At 44.1% G+C, this 18,954-nt stretch overlaps 1 pseudogene; it reads left to right on the forward strand.

Moving 5' to 3' along the window:
* Positions 1-511: 511 nt before the first annotated feature.
* Positions 512-17,232, forward strand: LOC102227549 (annotated as a pseudogene).
* Positions 17,233-18,954: the final 1,722 nt, after the last annotated feature.

Below are 18,954 nucleotides of genomic sequence, written 5' to 3' on the forward strand. Positions count from 1 at the left end.
GCCTTGGACTTCTGGTTCGCCTGCAACGGCTTCCGGCAGATGGACCTGAAGGACACCAAAACGCAGCGGGTCGCCAAGGCGATCTACAAGCGCTACATCGAGAACAACAGCGTGGTGGCCAAGCAGCTGAAGCCGCCCACCAAAACCTTCATTCGGGATAACATCAAGAGGCAGCATATCGACTCTGCCATGTTCGACCAGGCGCAGACGGAGATCCAGATCGACATGGAGGAGAACGCTTACCAGATGTTCCTGACCTCTGACATTTATCTAGAGTATGTTCGGACCGGCGGGGAGAACCCGAGCCACGTCAGCCCGGGCTCTTTGGGCAGCCTGAAAGTTGTATGTGGATACCTGCCCACGCTCAACGAGGAAGAGGAGTGGAGCTGTGACTTAAGAGCCAAAGCCCTGCTGGGACTGAAGGGGCAGAGGGTCCCCATTACGCAGAGAGCAGTGGAGATGATGGAGAAGGGGTACAGGTATGTCTGCTGCACCCTTTTTTTCCCTTTTGCATCCTGTTTTCACACTCTAGAGCAAAGGTTTACTCTAAGAGAGGGAGAACACAGCTTTTCCCCTCCTCCTAAGTTTGCAGAAAACTCTCTGGCCATCTTCCCCCCCTTTCCAAAAGTCTCCAGCAGCAGCAGCAGCCCTCTGCTGGCGCTCGCCTGGATTTCCGGAGCTTTGAAATGGTTCCGCAGAGTGACGGATCGTCTTCCAGAGGAAAAGTTCACAGAGCAGGGGCTGGCTCTGGCCCCAGCCAGCAAATAATAGATGATGACATTGCTGTGCTATGTCTCCTCTTGTACCACCTCTGTCAAAAGCCTTCAGGCAGAGATAAAAAATCTACGGCGGCTCTTCAGATGTCACTTTGATGTGAGGGTAGTTTCATTTATGTGTTTTCTTTGCTCTATCCTACTCTGTTTGTTTTAAGTTAGAGCCTGGGAGGAAAAAAAACTGCAGGGTGTTTGCAAGTATTTCCAATATCCTGGTCTGTTGCTGAATTCAGTTATTGTTTCACCAATACCAGTAACACGAAAACTTAATGAGTCGATTTAATTGCTATTATTTCAAACAGAAAATGAAAACTATTCCACCAAACAATCGTGTGGAGATGAGAATCAACCATGTTCTCATTACTTTGCTCTGATTGAGAATCAGATTGGTGAAATCTCAAAATATTGTTTTTCTTATTCACTGATGCATCAAAACTCAGACGTTCCACCGTCATCAGTCTATAGCTTCAGTGACCATCTTTGATTCACTTTAGTTGAGTCAAAGTTTCTTTTCATGTGCTACAGACCGTATAAAATTGTAATCAGCAGGTCAGACTTGAAAGTATTTCTAATGTTTGTTGTTATAGTTACGATTGTTTTTTCTAGGTCTTATTTTGATTAAGGTGTGCAGCTTCAGGAAAGTATTCAGGTTTCATACCATTGTTATTAAATGTAATAACATAATTAACTGTCATTTTCCAGACAGTATCCTTTCTCCTTACCACCACATATTGTCTCTACCACTCCCTACGAGCCTTAGCCTCCCAGCTACTAAAACTATGTGTGTATTAAAGGAATCTAGCGACTTTTTTTCACCAAATCTGCTGCAGACAAGCAGAGCGGGAATGTGGCTAGCCTGCAGTCTGCTGCCTAACAGATAGATCACTCATCTCATTCAAACTGTAGTTTTAAAACAGTATTCCTTTAATAACAAGGATGAATGGTACTCCTTTAAGTTTCAACATCATGACTATCATTTGATTTGTGGCTGGAAAGATTTCAAAACTGCTGAATTTGTCTTAACAGCAAAATGAAGCTGCAATGGCTGACAGAGTGTGCAGCAACAGGTGGGAACGCTACATAATTATAATCAATTGAAATTTATGGCAATATTGGTAACGTATTCTGTTGTATATAGGCTAATACAAGTCTCAGATTGAGTGGTTAAATAGACAAGCTAGCTGCTAAAGATCAAATTTGACTCTCTAAACAAAAAAAGTGTAGTTGCTATGTTGCAGCCAGCTAACCAGCAGTGCTCAGCTTCAGTTTAAGCTCCCCACAGCTGGGAGAACCTTTGTGTAGCTTGATTTCAGTACCTGGGCTGCGCCTAACCAGCGAATGGAGCCAGAACCTGCGCCGCCCTTTTTCTCCTCGTCTCTTCCGACTCAAGTTCTCTTAAAAGCGAAAACAAACCCTTAATGGCAGCAGCTACAGTACAGATTCAAGACCTCCTCCTCCCCTCCGTCACTTTTGCTCCCCCTCTTCTTGTTTGTGTCAGTTCTCCTCAGATTCCCTCCTTTGCTGCCGTTCACCCCCTCCTCCTCCACTCCCTCGGCCTTCTTTACTTTTATCTTTTCTTCCTTTTGAAAACCAAGGGACGGGGACTACAAGGCCTGCTTTTGGAGCGGAAAGGAAGGATGGAGGGAGGGAGGGAGGGAGGAGGAGAGAGGGAGGACGGTTGCAGCTCATGAAAGGGGGGGAGGAGAAAGGATAAATGAGGGGGTGAAAGAGAGGCAGGGAGGGAAGAATGCTGGGCCAGCTGTGCTAAATACCTGACTCTTTGCGAGCCCCTCTGAAGGTCAGTCTGGAGCTGGAGGGAGGTGGGCGGGGGGGGGCTGCAGCTTTAGTCATGCTGTGTCTCTTTCCCTCCGCACCGAGACCCTCCCCTTCTTCCCTTTTCTCCCCTTTCTTTCCTTCTGTGACACACTCCCATGCTTCCAGCCGAAACTTTTTGTGCTACTCCCCTCTGCCCACCCCCCCCCCCCCCCCCCCCCACCCCCCCTCCAACCCGCTTTCCTCCTCCTGTACCATGGCAAGAATGCAAACACAGCGGGGCATGCACGCTGGGGGAAAGAGTGAGGGTGGATGAGCGGAGTGGAAAGAGAAACTGTGGGACATTTAAGAAGTTTTCCCACAAAGTTTGCCAGGCCCCACACTGGCCTGTCACATCTGTTCGTTATGTTTGCCGCTCTTATATCCACGCGTTTATTTCAGCTCTCCTACAAAAAAAAAAAAAAAAGACCCAACCTCTTTTGATTTAAGAACCTCAGTCAGCCTGTTGGAGTGATATTAATATTAATCTGTTGTTGCCCAGATCCTACAAGAGAGGTGAGCAGATCAACCCCTACCATGCAGGCGCCTTCGCCCCTGTCAGCAGCACCAACGACAGCGAGGTTTCCAGCGACGCCTTGACTGACGACGCCATGTCTGTGACTGACGGCAGTGTGTGAGTGAATGTTAATCAGACATACATACGTGCACACACATGTGTGTCCAGAACACATCAAATGACTCGTATGTCAACAGGGTGTCCGCGCATCCATAAAAACCTTTAAATACTTGTAACTAAAATGAAGGCCTTATAATGCCTTAAATTCATTTAAAATGTAAGTTGGCATTAGGTAAGCTAACCACAGGTCTTACATTTTCTCAGGGCTATTTGATCTATGTAGTTTTTTTTACTTTCTCATAGAACTTTTCTGTGAAGCAAACCTTTGAGTTTTCATTCTGTTTTCTGACTTGAGGCGGCTAATATAGCTGCTAATATAGCCCTGATAGCTAGCTAGCTAGCTAGCTAATTGGATGGACAAGGTTGGTCTTTGCCACTAGTTCACATCTTTTGCCAAACCATAATGCTCATTTTGTGCAAAAAAGCTTGGGACTACTACAAGGGGGTAATTTCATTCACAATGGTCTTACCAAGGTTTTAAGAGGACTTAAATTTGAGTTTGAACTCTGCAGAAACCCTGGTCAAGCAACCTGCTGAGAACCAAACTGGACAAGTTAGTTGTAGGGAAACACCTGATAAAACACAGGAGTTAATTTGGGTCGATAATGATCCTCATCGAGTTGTTCTGGATCCCAAATTTACCAGTAGTGCAAAAAACATCTCTGACAAACAGGAATAGGTCAGTTATTAGAGTCCAGTTACAGCAAGGTCCTAAAAAATTCCTAAACTAAAGTTTTCAACACCTGTTGATTAGTAAAGCATTTCAGAAATATCTCCATTCTGTTTCTTAATATAAATATATATTCTGACTAATTTAACTGTATTTCCTGCTAAAATCTTGTGTTTAGTGTTTTCTTATGTTTCTTATGTTTGGTGTCGTTCAAAATATCCTCAAATGTCTATCAGAGCTTAAGTTGTTGATGCTTCTCAGCTGTTTCAGTGTGGAAATGACTCAGGTCACAGGTCAGTTAGCTTTTCGATCACCAGTTTTTGTAAAGGTTCAAAACAGATTTGAAAAAAATCGATTCATCTTCAAGAGCTGCTGTATTAAAAGACAGCATCTCATATTAGTAATTAGTGCTGTTAGCATGATGTAGCAGGTTGTCCCAGAGATGTTGAGATCGCAAACATTTCCAAATCCAGCTTGTTCCAGACGTAATTTGCTAGACTCCGGTGGCCTTCCTGTTGTTATCCTGCTTTATTCTCTCCCTCTGTAGGAAATATAGCTTCCTTTTAAATATCTGCAGTCTGACTACACAAATATCTGTGCTTTTCTTTGCCTTCATTTTGAAACACCTCACAGATACTAAAAATAGCCAACGATAAGTCTTCTTCCCTCACTTACGTTCACGCCATAGAGCGTTTTCAAGCTGAAACAGATTCTGTTCACCACCCAATTTCTAATGTATGTTCAAAGATCTGAATCGATGTGAACTTCAAGTTTTATCACAATATTTTGTGATACTATTGTGATAATAACTGATGATAAGAACTATTTGCTACTATTTTTTTAGGCAACTGAAGGTATCATAGAGCCACAAACACTGCTTTTGAGTGTTTGTGGAGCTTCTAATAAGCTTCTGTAGGATATGGATCACATAAAAAAGTGTGATTTGTATCACTAAGGTGCTCATATTAACTGCATTTAATCATATTTTCGTATTTGCATATGTGGAGAAAACACAAAAATTAACAATCTACACAATTCGGATGTTTTTGGTGGTTTTTAAACACCTTCCTTAATTGGAATCCATTATGACAACAATAAATCAAAATTCTTATCATGACGAGGAATTTATCACGATAAATGACAAACGATGCGATAAATGCCCAGCCCTATTTCCAACCTCGTTAATCATCAGCCTTCTTTGGGTCCTCTGATCCAAAAAGTGGCTAAACGGTAATCATTCATGAACGTGGCTGCCCACATGTCGTATGAACTCATCCAGCTACGTGCCGTGGGCCTCGTTTACACAGCGTGATCACATGACCTTCACCTGACGAGGGGCTCGTCTTTCTTTGGGACAGAAAGTCGAAGAATCTCTGTCCAGAGTTCACCCTTAGTTCATATCTGCCAGGATGATGCTGGTGAAACATCCAGATCAACCATGACGAAGCTAAAGATACTGATGAGCTTAAAGCACTGATATTCAGTTCAAACCCTGGGGTTGGCTAGAGCAGAAAGGCGGCAGCTGTAAAGCCATTTTTTTTTTTTTTTTTTACAGCAGTCAGAGGGACATACGGTCCTGCTCTGCTGTACTTTGCCCAGCACAGTTTGAAAGGCCGAGCCGCAGGGACACCAACTTCCCCGCCTCATTTCCTGCCCACTCTGGCCTTGATCACAATATCTGCCTCTCAGTAGGTCACAGCTATAAAGACCCATAAACATTTGAATCGCATTTACAGATAAAGGCAGCGGGGACAAATAGAAAATGAGGAAAAATGGTAACGGGGGAGGAGGCGCTCGGTTGGGAAGAGAAAGTGCGCGGTGATAGAGCGAGAAGGAGGGGGGTTGGATTTTTTTTTTTTGCTTATATCTTATTTATGGATTTGCTTGGACGCTGGGGAATGCAGCTGCGCAGACTTCAAACATTACCTTATCTTACAAACCAGCCTTTTGATGTGCCGAGATCAGAGGCTGGCTGCGGCAAAGCTTGCCAAATGAAGATTGGGAGTGTGTTTGGAGACGGGGTTGGGGTGGAGGAGGGAAGTGGGGGGTTTTGCTCATGCGCATGAATGTGGTGTTTTAAAGCGAGAGTAGAAAAGTGCTACTCAGATTGGTTGGGGAGCTGTTGTTTAACACAGGCGTACTGAGCTAAAGTCAGCTCTGTACCAGGCAGAAATTCAGACTCAACCTGTATCTGCTAACTCTGTAGAAAGGTGTAAGGAGTCGGGAAAAGCAGCTGTAACCTTGACTTTACTTCAGTTGCTGGGGAAGAAACATTTACGAAGTGTCAGAACACAATATCACTCTACAGACTAGATCAACATGGAACAACAAAATGGAAACATTGAATTGAATGTAACTTCAGACTTTATTCCCTGTCTCATTGTCCAAGAACTGGATCAATCCATCCACTTCTTTCTTTTTGTTGTTTCTTTCTTTTGTTTGCTCTTTCTTTCTGTTTTACTCCTTCTTGTCTGTGGCTCTTCTAGTGTAAAGAAATAACTGTAGTAAAAAGTTGGTGAACATTCATTCATATTTATAGCTTAAAAATGGACGGGGGATTCCTGTTCATTAGAGTCTGGAAAAGGATGGAGTTTGGTCTTGAAAAATGTTTTGGGGACAATGAGTGTCATTTCTGGGGCAAATAAAACGTCCCTGGTACTATCTCAGTTTGAAGATGAAACCCACACGCCTCCAACAAACACGCACACATATACAGTAGACCAGAACACTGACTCGGTTAACCTTGGATTAAGCCTGAAAGAGGAATTAATAAATTAGATTTTTTTTTTTTCTTGAAGTTCGTTTGATCCGTCCTTTTGGCTAACAAGCGGTCTTTAATGATGTATCTGATTGGGTAATTGACCTTTGTGATGTCTCCTCCCTCCTCCCCCCTCAGAGATGGCATCCCTCCATATAAACTGGGCTCCAAGAAGCAGCTACAGAGAGAGATGCAACGAAACATGAGGATGAACAGCCAAGTCTCTCTGCCTGCTTTCCCTGTAAGTACACAAGCACACACACACACACTCTGAAGTCTTTTTGAGCCCGGGTCCCACAGTGTAATTTCCATACCACCCTCCGTTCCGGGTCTCTCTCGCTTCTATGAATAGTGCTGTGCAAACTGTATTTGGCATTCTCGATTCAACAACACCAGCAAAGATCTGAAGAAGTGGCGTCAAAGACCCTGCCTCCCACTCACACACACACATCCAAACACAAGCCCCCTGCCTACCTTTGGTGTCACCTACACCCCCCATTAGGGTACCTTGAAGTCTGTAGGGGGAAGGAAGGAGGTCTCTAAGCTGTTTATCGCCCCAGCGCTCGCTTTTTTTTCCTTCTACTTCTTCTTCTTCCCCGCCGATGCTGTAAATATGGAGAATAAGGAAGAGATGAGGAAGATCTCTGCCGCCTTATCCCAGGGGCCCTGGAATCAGCCCGGTTCCCCAACAAAAACACAAGCACGCTCGCAGTGACGCGCACGAACGCGGCGCTTTGATCTGCAGATGAATGAAGCAAACGCACGGGGAAGTGACAACTTCCAACTGAGATGGCCCCCTTTTCCTTCCCCATCCAAGCACAAACAGACCCTAAACCTCCCCCCCCACACACCCCCATCTCACATAAAAGTGAAGGATCTGAGGGAAGAGTCTGAGCACGTCATGTGAGCTCTCAGCAGGTCAGGGGGGAGATGCTAGCTTAAGGTTTTTGGGAAGAGAAAAGAATAGGAGGCTGGAGGGGAGCAGGTTTAACCAAACTTGATAAAAGCAATACCTTGCAGAAGTATTCCTGAAACTTTGTCACTTTAAAAACGCAAACTTAAAACATGTTTTATTTGGATTTAACATGATAGACCAACACAAAATAACGTTGAAATATGAGATACCCTTCCGTTGTATCTCTTAGGGTCCTTGTCCAGCTGTACGATGGACAGTCAGAAGTGTTTTGCAGGTTTTCTTACTTCAGTTGGCTCCAAATTTCTTCTTATGGCTTCCTTTCTGCATTAGCTGCCCATCATTGTGGAGTGTCTGTCAGCTGATTGTCCCACCTGAGCTCTGGATCTCTGCTTCTCCTCCAGAGTCACATTTCACCTTTGAGCTGGTTTTCTTATCATCAGTTTAGATATAGGTTGTAAATCCTAAATAAAATGTGTTTAAATCTGGTAATTATGTTGTGATAAAGGTTAAAGGGTGTGAATACTTTTGAAAGGTACTCTAAACGTGACCATAAACTTATGATCTATAAAAAAGAAAGAATCAGGAAGTTTGAGGGTTTTTTTTAAAGCTGCACAGATTAGATGGGGCTGCTCTTCTTGCCTTTGTTCTTATTTTTGTTTCCCATCTGACTTCCTCTTTATTTTTTTTAGATGGTTGCCATTCCCATAATGCATCAGCTCCCAGCACCATCAGTCAGCCCCCCGTCCCTATTTATTCTGACTACAAAGAGATAGGAAAAGTATAAAAATATGGAGGAACAATCAAGAAAGCCTCGATGCAGAAAGAAAAAATGCAAATATTGTAAGATGTGTTCAGCTGCTCACTGTCACAACACCGTAGCTCAAAGGTGCCCAGTGTGTGACGAGGTGGGGGAATAAATTTCCTCAACCTTTCTGATCTCCCACCCCGTGTTTTAGTACCTTTATCTCTTCCTCTCAGTTCTTCTGTCTTTTTTTATTTGAACCTGAAAGCGCACATATCTGCATCCCAACTTCTCCCATTACTCCTTTTTTTTTTCCATCCCTCATCCTATCCTCCCCGGAGTTCTCTTTCACCCCCTGTTGATGCACGGCTTTTATTCCTAGATGTAAAGCCACTGCTTCCCATCAGTCTATTCCTCCATCCGTCCTTCCACCACCCCTACTGAGTGTTTGATATTTGACGAGGAAGTCTTTGAAGTGAGCTGACTTTGGAGGCCTGCTGATGATGACAGAGGGAACCAGCTGAGGCCGGGGTCCGCCGCCCTCTAAAATAAGCCTTGGGGGCCAGTTAGCAGGCTGGTTATTAACGCTGGTTGTTTAAATTGAGTGTTAGTGCAGCATATTACTGTAAGAATATTTAAAGTGTGGATACAAGCATAAAGATTTGGATGCTCAACCCTACAGGTTCTGTTTCTCATATAAACTGTTTAGCGTTAGCTTCTGCTAATTTTAATGGGTATAAAAGTTTAGCATTAGCTTAGTTACGATTCTTGTTTAGCGAATTAGTGGTTAGTGAATTTAATGTTTTGGTTAGCTGTGGCCATCTCTGGCAAAAGCTGCTGCTGATTTTAGTGCAAATATATTTTCACCTTTATAACTCTGGTGGCCATTTTGAAAAATCTCCAGGAAGGGGAAACAGAAGATGAACAAAATTACAGTGATTTCTATGGTTCAAAATATGTAGGATGTGATTTGACACCAAAAACATTCAAATAAATTTTCCATGACAACCATGATGAAAAATGAAAACATTGTCAGCAAATACAATTATTTTGGGTCCAATTATGTGTGATCTGATACCAAAAGGATGCATTGGTGATATTGACAATTTAATGCAAAACAAAAAATTTTTTAAATTTTCAGCTGCTCACCGTTCTTAAAGGAAATTTTGTGAATATTTTTACTGAAATATTCAATTACCTGCTTTACGATGTGGAAGCTGTGGAGTTAGGTTACCTTGATTGGGAATCAAACACAAGCTAATGTATCCACTTTCTTTCCCCTAAAGCGTACGACCCGTCCTCCAAAAGAGGTGGTGCCCCTGGAGCCGGCGCAGTTCGCAGCCCAGCTGATCTCCCGCCTGGAGAACTTGAAGAGGAAGCAGGACACCTTCAACTCTCTGGAGGAGCGGCTGCAGCAGATTCAGGAGGTTTGACTTCTCCTTTCTGGACTTCATTTTTTTCCCCTTTCGTGTTTCTGTGAATTCATCTTTTTCTTGCTTTTGTCTCCCAGGAGGAGGAAAGAGAGGATTCAGAGATCTCTGTTAGCGCTCCGCAGCTCTCCCCGCATCCTCTGGCCCTCCTGTCAGGCTCCTCCGACGAAGACCCCCAGGCCATTCTGGATGAGCACTTGTCTCGGGTCCTCAAGACCCCCGGCTGCCAGTCGCCCACCGTCGTCCAGCACTCGCCTCGCTCCAGCTCCCCGGAGAACCGACCGTACACCTGCGGAGGCAAACCCAGGGCCGGGTCGTCCGCTTCTCCTGTGTCGAGTCCGGACTCAGGGGCTTTCGCTCTGAGCCTGGGCTCCAGCAGAACCCTGTTGAGTAGGCAGAGCACCAAGCACATCCACCACCACTACATCCATCACCACGCCAGTCCAAAGTCCAAGGAGCAGATTGAACGGGAGGCGGCCCTCAGGGTGCAGGGCGTCTGCTCTGCCGCCGGCCGCTGTCAGTCCTGCCAGGCTTATCCACGCAGCCGCAGTCTGGGCAGAGAGATGTGTGGCTCCGTCTCCACCGATAGCAGCATGGGGTGAGTCTGAGCATGATTAAATTGCTCAACCTTCTTATTACCTTCTCAAAATCTTTCTCTCCAATGCTATTGCAGTCTGATTATCTTAGATTTTCTCTAGCTGTGAATCCATTACAAATGTGATGAAAAACTTTCATATTCCGCTAATGTCAAAAACTGTTTTGTAATTGCAGTGTTTCTGTTAAATAAGAAAACCAGTTATCACATGTGAATAAGTTTGTTCAAGCGATAAGTCATTAAAAACCATTCTCTTCTGTGATCCTCCTACCACTTCCTGTCATCTTCTTTGGCTTTTCCACCAGTAGTAACATTCAGTTGTTGATCTGGATGTTACTACCAGATGTCATTTTTCTCATTATGTTATAAAAGTGTTTCCATTGCGGTTTTGCAAAATATTTCAATATAGCCGAAAAACTTTTTATCAAAAGCGTATGTTTTTTTAAAAAAAATCTTGTGCTTCTATTAAGCAAATTTATTTTTGTAATTCCAATTTGCGCAGTTTTATGCTCAATGGAAATGTAGCTAGCTTAAGATCTGACTGGAATCTTTCCGTCTCCCAGGCGCTCCAGCTCCCTATCGAGACGCGTGTGTCGCTCGGGGGCCGAAGAGGGGGTCGCAGACGGCTGCATGGACGACTGTGGGATCTCACAGCTGCCCACAGACACAACGGACCCCACCGAGAACGTTCGCCAGTGGATCCTGGAGAGCAAACGGCAGAGCCGACACAGGTGAGCAGGCATAGCGAGTCTGAAAGCACGTCGTTTTTCGTTGTTCGGTCGGTAAACATTTCCCTCTCTGTCCTACAGTAACCAGAACGCCAAGAAATTCGGAGGCTCGTCAACACAGACGCACACCTGGGGCGGCGGAGGAAGCTGCGGCCACCTGCGAAGCCACCAACCGGCTCAGCCCTTCATCCAAGACCCTGCTATGCCGCCCCTACCCCCTCCCAACACCTTGTCCCAGCTGGAGGAGGCCTGCCGCAGACTGGAGGAGGTTTCCACCAAGACCCCCAAACAGAGGTACGGACCCCAGAGGAGCAGCTCTGCTCCACAAAAACACCTTACCAACTATGTTTGGTCTAGTTTTTACTCTAAATATCTTACTGCACTTGAAATATGACAACGCTAACGTACAAGTAACTTTTCAGCAAGATTTTTTGTTTTGATTAAAAAAGGTTCTAGTTCTACTTAAACAAAATAAAAAATAAATAAATAAAATTTAAAAAGGCACATTATTTCACTTTTAACAAGACATTTTCTCACCACCAATACTTATTTTTTCTTTTTTATTCAGGCATTCTTTGGCCAGCCTTCAACGAGAGAAGACCCACCAAGTCACAGTCCACGCAGGGGGGTCAGCCCTCCCCAGTCCTGCCCCTCTCGGTCCCCCTGGCCTCATCTCCACCTGCCCGGGTCTCCTCCAATCAGAAGAGTACGAGGCCTCCCTCTCCTCTCCTCCTCTCTGCTCCTCTTCCTCCTCCTCTTCCTCCTGCTCTGAGCTTTAACATCCAACTTCCAGCGTACATAAACCCTTTTAACTTTTCCTACTTGACACCCGCACCATAAACAGAACAACACACACACACACATTTTCAGTCTTAATGTGTGCATCAGTGTCATGTGTGTGCTGGAGGCTGTTGCCACGGTACCAGCGGACTGGCTCTTCCTCTTCATGGAGATTTATTCGTATCGTTATTATTGGCTGTCCTTCAGTGAGCTGGTGTAGTTCAGAGAGAGCTTCTCTGAAGTCCGCCTACAAAGCCTTGGACCCAGCTGAAGGAGAATTGATAACACACACACATATGACTCTGACTCCCACACTCGCTGGCATCCCTCATATTTCCAGGCTTGCATAGTCAGCATCTGGATGAGTTTTGTCGTGGGGTTACTGTACCACCTGTCTCCGTGTCGTCTCTCTCACGCTCTCCGTCTCCGTTTTTGTGTCCCGGCAGATGTAAGAAGGTCTTGGGCGGCCACGCGGCGTGCAGCGGGGAGACGGTGGTGACGTACTTCTTCTGCGGTGAGGAGATCCCGTACCGCCGCACCATGAAGAGCCACAGCCTCACCCTGGGTCACTTCAAGGAGCAGCTCCGTAAAAAGGGCAACTACAGGTGAGCTGGAGACGCAACAAACCAAAGCCGGCGTTAGAGAGTTAAAGAGTTAGAATCCTGAATGCAAAAGTATTCACACCGCCAAGCTTTTTCAGATTAGTTTCATGTTAAAGCCACAAACTTCAGGGTGTTTTACTGCCTGAATATATCGCTTATTATCACAGATTCTCATTTGGATTTAGGTCTGAACTTTGAATATGCCAGTCTAAAAGGTTACTTTCTTCTAAACTACCATTGTAGGTCTTAGAAGCAATTAATTCCCACAGCATGATGCTGCTACCACCATTTTAGCTTCTTGTTCTGGTGGAAGGGTTTCCTTTTCTTCTTTATTTTGAGCCTCTAACACAGTTCTCAAATATTGCGGTGAGGTGTCTGAAGGACCTTAGGATTATTAAACAAGCCTCCAGTTACTAGGTGGCAGCAGTCAACGGTCTGCTCTTAGTCCCAGTAGAAAAAGTCGCCTTCACTGTTGTACAAAGCTGAGAAGAGACAGAGAAGTTTGTGAAATTCAAAAGAAAAATGGTGTTGAGGATCCTCGCAGCAACCTTGACGTCTGTTAGCATCGCTGGTTCACTCGGTTGTTAGAAAATATAAAAAGAAATAATATAGAACAGTTTTTGTCCCCAGTTTTCTCTCCTTCCATCTTCCTGAGCTTCTCTGTCCCTGCTGAAGAAAAGCATCCCCATAGCTTAATGCTGCCGCCACCGTGTCTCAGTACTGGGATGGCGGGTCGTAGCACTTCGTATGTTGCTCTGCTACAAAAAACCCCTTTGAAAGAGCTCTGAGGTTTGTGGTTTAAAAACGTCAAAATGCGAAAAAGGTTCAGAGGAATGACTGTTTTTCCATTAAGCTGCACCCTGTTGGATAAAGCAGCTAACCTCTAAATATCTGAATATATTTCTGTGATGAGTCCTGCTGTCTGTGTTTTTGTTTCTGTGTTTGTGTGTTGTGTGTGTGTGTGTGTGTGTGGCTGGCTTTTTGAGCAACAGAAAAGGGAAAGACAAGCGGGCGGGCGGCGCAGGGGTTAGTGGGAGAGTTTGAACTGCAGCGATTTGGGTCCCATCTGGTATTGATTTCCATGCTAAGGCACACTTAATACACACGGCTTTGAAGCCTCGGCCTCTTTCATTTCAACCAACAAAGACTCACACAAATGGCCAGTGTGCAAATTCTTCACTGATGCTATCAGGGCCTCTCTTTCTTTTCCTTTTTCTCCCCTCCTCCCACTGCCCGTATGTGTGTGTGTGTGCTGGGTTGAATGCACACGGTGTTTACACATGTTGTAATCGTTTTATGGATATTTTGGCGAGGCAGATAGTTAAATGCCAGGTCCGCTCGCTTCACAAGGCCCCGTCGAGTGCCCACCGCCTCACCGTGCATTTCAGAAAGAGATTTTTATTTAGTTTTTTTAAAACTTTGATTGGTTTTATCCAGCGATTATTAAAGGGAAAAAAAGATCAAACATTTTAGTGTTTAGACCATTAACGGTGCTGAGGATAGGCACGGCCACGGTGTTGTGTTTGTAATTACAGGTATGAAACCGAGAGGAAAGAAAGTTCTTCCTGTCCAGATGTGAACGGCGTTCCGTTCTCCTTTTTTTTTTTGGATCAACAGATGTGACAAACTCCCGGCTCTTCACATCTGTCGGCTCCTTCGCTCGTCTTCTTTTCCTCTTTGGCTCGCCGTCTCAGTTCCTGTGTCATACCATCCACCTTTTTTTTTACTTTCCCCTATAACCCCCCTTTCTTCTTCTTCATTTTTTGGAAGGCGAGCTGCGCGGTGCTTTAACAGCAGCCAGAGAATGTGTGGAGTTGGGTCATTTCAACATGGCAGCGGTTCAACAAAGAACAGTACTGCTTGGCCCTGCCAGACGATATTGGTGCCAGATGTCAGAGCAAACTGGAAAGAGGGGGAGGGGGGGTGCAGGCGGCGCGGATCTAGCCACATAAAACATGTTCCAGTGGAAATTCTGTCTCTCCTAGCGAAAAAACATCACAGCTCTTTTGAAGACTTCTTGTATTTAAAGAGCGGGAGGAATCGCCGTAGACTTCTCCAAAACGGTCGGCGTGGTTTTGCTTCTTCTCTTTCCCTTCTTCATTTGCTTCAAGTCTTCCTCAACTACTTTAAAAAAAAAAAAAAAATGTATTAGCGACCACCCTCGTGCTAATTGCACCACGTGGGCTCCCGCTCTCCTGTACGCATCGCATGTTCCTAAACCTCGCGTACATTCCAGAGACCCCCACATATGGGGCAAATTGAGCTGTTTTTCCATTACATAGTTAATGAGTGGATTCCCAGATCCCTCCAACCAACCCACCCCTGCTGTTCTCTCTTCCTCTTAAATAAGGGCTTGGGAGGTGTGTGTGTGTTTTTTTGGTGGGGGGGGGTGTGTTGCGTCATTATCCTGTGGTGAAGTCATGGCTGAAGAGAAGCTCCTCCTTGCTTGTGTTTTTTTTTTTCTTTCTTTCTTTTACTTGCATTCATAAAGTTGCCAGCTGAGACATCAACATGTCATCCTGGTTCACTTTTATTAAAAATCTTTTTATCGCTGTGGGAATAAACCGGGCAGGAGAAGGAGGAGGGGACAGCAGTCCTCTCATTTTGTCTGGTTGCAACCACAGACTTATGATACTGTGTGATGGAGGAACAGAAACATCTGCATTAAACTCCAATCTGTTTCCTGATTGGTTGTTTCTGACTGAGCAATAGGACCACAAGAAGAAGCTCCTTTATTTTCACTGATTATCGGCCATAGTAAATAGTGTCACAACATGGTGACAGATTTAACAAACTTCTTTTTAATATGTATATTAAAAAACCAGCATGGACTCTGGTTTGTTTGAGGAGGGTCGAGGTGTGAATGCGCAGTCGAACGCTGCGGACCAAAAAAAGCGGCTAAAAACCTCGGTCTCGGTTTGGTTGCAGTCAACTCTTGTGTGGTTTGAGTGCGCTTGTGAACGACAAGCAGACCGTAGACCGCTCCAAAAGTGGGAAATGTACTGTAGTGCAAGGCATTCTGGGTAAATATAACCAAAACAAGCACAAGTGTCGCGAGGGAGAAATGACTCATGGTGTTTTGTCAAAGAGAACATGAGAAATCCTACAATGTGATGTCACTCCATTCTTGTTTATATTTTTTGAAGAAGGACGTTTTGCAAATGTCATGTTCAGAGGTTTTTGTGTTGTTTCCTTCAGTGGTTCTTGGTGTAGCGCCACCACAGGCGAGGTGGGTGCACAGGTTTTGGTTCATCTGACACGGTGCAGTGTGAAAGTGAACCGCACCGGGTGAAAATGTAACAAATGTTGCAACTTTAGTCTGGTTGAAAACATCCTGAAAACTCTTTACATCGAAATGTGATGAGGCTCAAGGATAGTTGGTACTTTACGTTTGAGTTGAGGCAGGTCCAGATCGAATTATGGTTTAAAAATTGACATTCAATGGTAAAGAATATGAACAATAGCTGAGCTCTGTGTTGTTCTGCTTCTGCAGGTACTACTTCAAAAAAGCCAGCGACGAGTTTGAGTGCGGCGCCGTGTTCGAGGAAGTGTCGGACGACGGCTTCTTGCTGCCCACGTACGAGGGGAAGATCCTGGGGAAGGTGGAGCGGATGGACTGACTCGGAACCGCCGGGGATTACTGACCCGTCACTAAGCTGAGACTGAAGGACCGGAGGTGGGGTGATGGAAGGAGGGCTGGCGAAAGGCCAGAGAAGAAGACACGGATGTTACGGGACAATTAAAGGACCCGGCTGGGACGGAGGGGGAACCTGGACTGTGTGTTGCTGAAGTTTCTAGAGACTGGAGGAGAACGACCACTTGTCAGCGACGTGGGCCGGTGGGTTTACCGTGAGGCTGAGAGCCCACCTGGAACCCCGCCTGTGCTGACCACAAGCACTCACTAGCACATTACTAGTATGTATCTGCAGATATACATTGTACATGGTATAGATATCTATTACTATTTATTGCAAATATCCCAGAGACAAATCGCTTGCATTGGAAAACTCCAAGATTCCTCCCTTCAGAGCAAAAGGAAAGCTTTCTCTTCCTTTTGTCATTTTGTTTAATTTTTTTTTTTTTTTCTGCCGGAGCGTCGACTCAGAGTTTGATCACATATTTACTGCTGCAGTGCTATTTGTGGATGTGTTCCCCATCTGCTCTGAAGGGCTCCTATATGGAAAAAAAACACGAAAAAAAAGCAAAGATGCTATTAATGTTTAATTCCCTGCTTTGGGACTCTGCCCAGCTCGCCTTGATCAGTCACGTCTTAGTGCCTTTTGTTTCCGTGGCGCAGGCATCGCACAGACAGCCTACATATGTAGAGGAAACGGGTCCTCGAGCTCCCCCCTGAAAATGTGTTTACACCAATGTTATCAATGTTATCTCAGTGTGTGTGTGGGCGTGCGTGTGTGTGTGTTCTGCACTTTGAGCTGCAGATGAAGATGATGTTCATGCTGTTTTCATCGAGTGTACAGTAACTGTGCGTACATGGGTTGTTGCCATGTTTTTACCCAGTTTTCAGGGTCCGTTTACTCCCTTGGTTTTTACAAGGGGCCTTTCATGTTTGGAGAAAAAGATATTTTTTATGCCGTTTTTATTTTTAGTACTCCCGTTTCATCCCGACGTCCTGTGTTTTCTGATATTTTCCATGGCTTCTCCAGCTCCACGTGTAAACTGTAAATTATGCGTTCCATAGAGCTCCCGTTTAAAAAGATGCCTCGGTACTTTAATTATTGTAATTATAAAGAGATGTAGCCTTTATTAAAATGCTCTATTTTTCAAATTAGCAAGCTGCCTCCTGTGTGTTTGTGTTTCCTCGCGCACCCGCCGCGCAGAGTGCAACTCGTCTCGTCCTGTGAGAAATTTCCGATAGATTTACATCCATTATCAGCTCTTAACGCGCTCTCTGCTGGAAATTAAAACATGCAGCATTAATTTGGCCACTAGAGCCTCTGTGTGTTTTTATGGCGCGAGGAGGGGGGTGGAGGGAGTTAAGTGTGTGTTAATGAGACGTTTGGTAATTATACAGTTTGTCATGAGTACATTTCACTCAGCTATTTACATGGTTAAACGTTCGGCCTCCTGTGGCTCTTTATGTACCATGAAGGAAGGGGATTTAACTCAATTTTCTTTCCCAGACCCTTGTTGGGTAAATGGGTAATAAAGTCAGTCTGCTGTTTGATGAACTCAACATTTTATGTTTCAATACAGGCGTTGTTTTTAATCCACTTTAACTTTTTTTCTTCTTCCCCCTAAAACAATCAGCAGCGTAGCGATTAGGGATGGTTGAAGAATAAATGCGGCGTCTTGGTTTTGACATTAACAGGTCAGTGTAACGGAGGGGAAACGGAGGAAAACATCCAGCAGACGTTACTTCATCAGAGACAGCTTGGTACACTCAGTTTAAGGATGTAAAATGAGCCAATAGGAGAGGAGAAGACACAGATGTTAAGATTACATGGATCACCTGTAGGTGTAGGAATGTTGGGTTTACTTGGTTTAAAAAACAAAAAGTAAAAGAAGGAATGAAAATGTTTTATCAGCAACATGGCGTCCGCTGCAGTGTCTTGTTAAAATCCCCATGCGCCTTGATTTCTTTCACATTACAACAAACTTAAGATTTTATGAGATAAACAAAACGAAATTAGTTGTGATGTCGATTGCATTTAGTGCCTTTTTAGATCTACCCCCTTTGCGGTGGTGCTCCAAAATAAAATTCGTCATACCAAAGAAGTGATTTAAATAGTAAATAGTCTGGTGGCAGTTTAGTCCAGCCGTTCTGTGAAAGTCTAAGATAGAAATGTGAAAAGTGGTTTCACTGGGTTTCTAATAACAATAGAAATCTTCACAGGAGGCATTTAGAAATAAATGCACCGATTGCACTTTAGACGGCCGATACCAATTTTTGGTTTAATCTACTAAGCTTGGAAATGTGGATTTTATAAAAGGTCATCTTGTTTTAACGAAACAGAAAAGTGTAACAAACAACAATAAAAGAACAAAATGTGCCAAAGGCATCTTGACATCGGTAGAAGTTTTTAGTCAAACACGTGAAAGTAATAAATGTTTATTCTGAGTATTAGCGCCCATGTAGAAAGAAGAAAAAAGGATGTAAATTTCAAATAGAGAATTTCTCATTTACAGGGAAAAACTAGAATTTTGTCTTTCCAGATTTTAAATTTGAATTAACTTAGTTTTTCATGATTAAGTTGTAAATTTATAGTAAAATGAAGATATTTCTGAAAATTTTGAAATTTGCAGAAAAAAAAATCTGAAGTTTATTGAAATTGTAAAATCAGACATTTGCAAATAAGTGACAGAAGAAGTGGCAAATTTATCAAATATACATCTGGATGTTTTCCAAGGTTTAAGCGATACATCCGGAGTTTTTACCTGTTTCAGAAAGTTTTCCAGGTGCATATTCACCTCATACGGCATCCAGAAGAAGGTGTAAATTACAATACTAATACTACTATTTATAATAGTTTTAAAAAACCAGTTGAAGAAC

Source organism: Xiphophorus maculatus, chromosome 16 (genome assembly GCF_002775205.1).
Source record: "Xiphophorus maculatus strain JP 163 A chromosome 16, X_maculatus-5.0-male, whole genome shotgun sequence".
Lineage (NCBI taxonomy): Eukaryota > Metazoa > Chordata > Actinopteri > Cyprinodontiformes > Poeciliidae > Xiphophorus > Xiphophorus maculatus.